Source organism: Peromyscus eremicus, chromosome 15, assembly GCF_949786415.1.
Source record: "Peromyscus eremicus chromosome 15, PerEre_H2_v1, whole genome shotgun sequence".
Classification (NCBI taxonomy): domain Eukaryota; kingdom Metazoa; phylum Chordata; class Mammalia; order Rodentia; family Cricetidae; genus Peromyscus; species Peromyscus eremicus.
Window position 1 is genome coordinate 69,051,990 of NC_081431.1, and position 2,604 is coordinate 69,054,593.

The 2,604-nt window shown below is 37.7% G+C and overlaps 1 pseudogene; it reads left to right on the forward strand.

The window, feature by feature from the left end:
- The first annotated feature begins 905 nt into the window (after positions 1 to 905).
- LOC131925563 (elongation factor 1-alpha 1-like) lies at positions 906 to 2,262 on the forward strand (annotated as a pseudogene).
- The last annotated feature ends 342 nt before the right edge of the window (positions 2,263 to 2,604 follow it).

Consider the following 2,604-nt stretch of genomic DNA (forward strand, 5'->3'; position numbering starts at 1 on the left):
TACCTATTGAGACATCTCCATGGACTGGATTTTATATTTTATTCCTACCTCCTTTCTTTTTCACCTGGGACAGTGTATAAATTTAACCCCACTTTGTCTATCCTATGTATAAAATTGAGAGAGAGTTCACACCCAGATGATGAGGCATGTTGAAGATAAAAGTAAAATTCTACACAAACATCTATCTTGCACCCTTATCCCTACCACATACTGGCCATGTTAAGTTATTTTGCTATTTCAAATTCAGTCTTTTGTGTTTATTTGTATAGTCGGTCCAGATTTTCTTTAGGATCATTTTTCTTTTCTTATTCACTTGTAATAGGTAAATTTGTATATTATGTTTCCTTTGTTATAAATGTATTAGAGCCTTTTATAATCTGTCATTTGATTTAAATTTGATAGATTTCCTACATGGGAATTTTTAATGTTCACATAGTTAAATGTATTATTTTCTCTTATGGTTTCTGACTTTTAACTAACAGATTTCTAATACTTTCCTTAATGTGTACATACAAAATATTTCATCTTAATAAAGTTATCTGCTCCTTGGGTTACAACATTAATTTTGATTTATTGAAAGAGGTATTCATATATTGGATATTCCAACTCTTACTAAATTTAAAAGCCATAATATCATGTTAAAAACCTAGCATTTAGATTTTGGAAAGTTGACTCAGCAGTTTATAGTATGCGTAGACCTTGCAGAAGACCTGAGTTCCTTTCCCAGCACCCACATCAGGTGGTTCCCAATCACCTGCATTTTCAGTTCCAGTGGGTCTGATCCCTCTTCTAGTCTCTAAATGATGCTATAAACTCACAGAGGCACATAATGCAAATAAGTTAAAAAAATAAGTAGACCTTTTTCACTCAGGTGTTTGGAAAACCATCCCCAATTCAAAGCTGAAATGGGAAAGGAAAAGACTCATCAGCATAGTCATCATTAGACATGTAGATTTGGGCAAGTCCACCACAACTGGCCATCTGATCTACAAATCCATTAGAAGTGACAAATAGACCACTGTGAAGTTTGGAAAGGAGGGTGCTAAAGTGGGAAAAGGCTCCTTCAAGGTCTGAGTTTTAGACAAACTGAAATCTGAACATGAACATGGTGTCACTATTGGCATTTCCTGTGGAAATTTGAGACCTGGAAATGCTATGTGACTATCATTGATGTCCTAGGACTCAGAGACTTTATTAAGCACATGATTACAGGCAATCCTAGGCTGACTGGTGTGCTGGCTATTGCTGCTGGTGTTGGTGAATTTGAAGCTGGTATCTTCAAGAATAGGCACACCTCTGAGCACTCCAGGAGGCTTATGTACTGGGTGTGAAACAGCTAATTCCTGGTGTCCACAAAATGGATTCCACCAAACCACCCTACAGCCTAAAGATATATGAATAAATTGTTAAGGAAATTGACATCTACATTAAGAAAATTAGTTATAAGCCTGACACAGTAGCATTTGTTTCAGTTTCTGGTTGGAATAGTGACATGCTGGGGCCAAGTACCAATATTCCTTGGTTCAAAGGGATGGAAAACCACCTGTAAAGACAGTGGTGTGAGTAGAGTCACACTACTGGGAGCTTTGGTTTGTATCTTACCATCAACTTGTCAAACTGGCAAGCCTTTGTAACTGCCTCTCCAGAATGTCTATAAAATTGGTGGTATTGGCACTGTCCCTGTGGGATGAATGGATACAGATGTTCTAAAATCTGACATGGTGGTTACCTTTGCTCCAGTCGATATCACAATAGAAGCAAAGTCTGCTGAAATGCATACCATGAAGCTTTAAATGAAGCTCTTCCCGGGGACAGTGTGTGTTTCAATATACAGAATGTGTCTTTCAAAGATGTTACACATAACAACATTGATAGAGGCAGCCAGAATGACGAATGACCCACCAATGGAAGTGGCTGCCTCTACTGCCCAGGTGATTTATCCTGAACCAGCCAGGTCAAATCGGTGCTGGTTATGCTATTGGATTGAATTGCCATACAGCTCACATAGCATGCAAGTTTACTGAGCTTAAAGAAAAGATTGATCACTATTCTGGTAAGAGGCTAGAAGACGGCCCTAAATTCTTGAAATCAGGCAATCCCGGGTGTGTTGAGAGCATTGCTAATTCTCCTCCACTGGGTTCTTTTGCTGCTTCTGACATGAAGCAGACAGTTGCTGTGGTTGTCATCAAAGCTCTGGACAAGGAAGCTGTTGGAACTGGCAGGGCCAACAAGTCCGCTCAGAAATCTCAGAAGGCTGAATGAATATTAACCCTAATACCTGCCATCGCAGTCACACTCAGCGATGGAAGTTCTCAGATCTGTTTGTCACCATTGACCATTTAAGTTAATAGGAAAAGACTACTCAATAATAACAATGCAACACAACCTTCAGAAGCAAAGGAGAATGTTTTGTGAGCCATTTTGTGTATGTGACAGTTTTAAGTTATTAATTTTAAAAATCAGTACTTTTTAATAGAAAAAACTTGCCTAAAAATCTATCACAGAATTTTGAGACCTATTAAAACAAGTTTAATGAAGAAAAAGTAGAAATCCTTAAAACCTCATAATTATGCATTCAGATCTATATTTCAGTTGAAATACTAA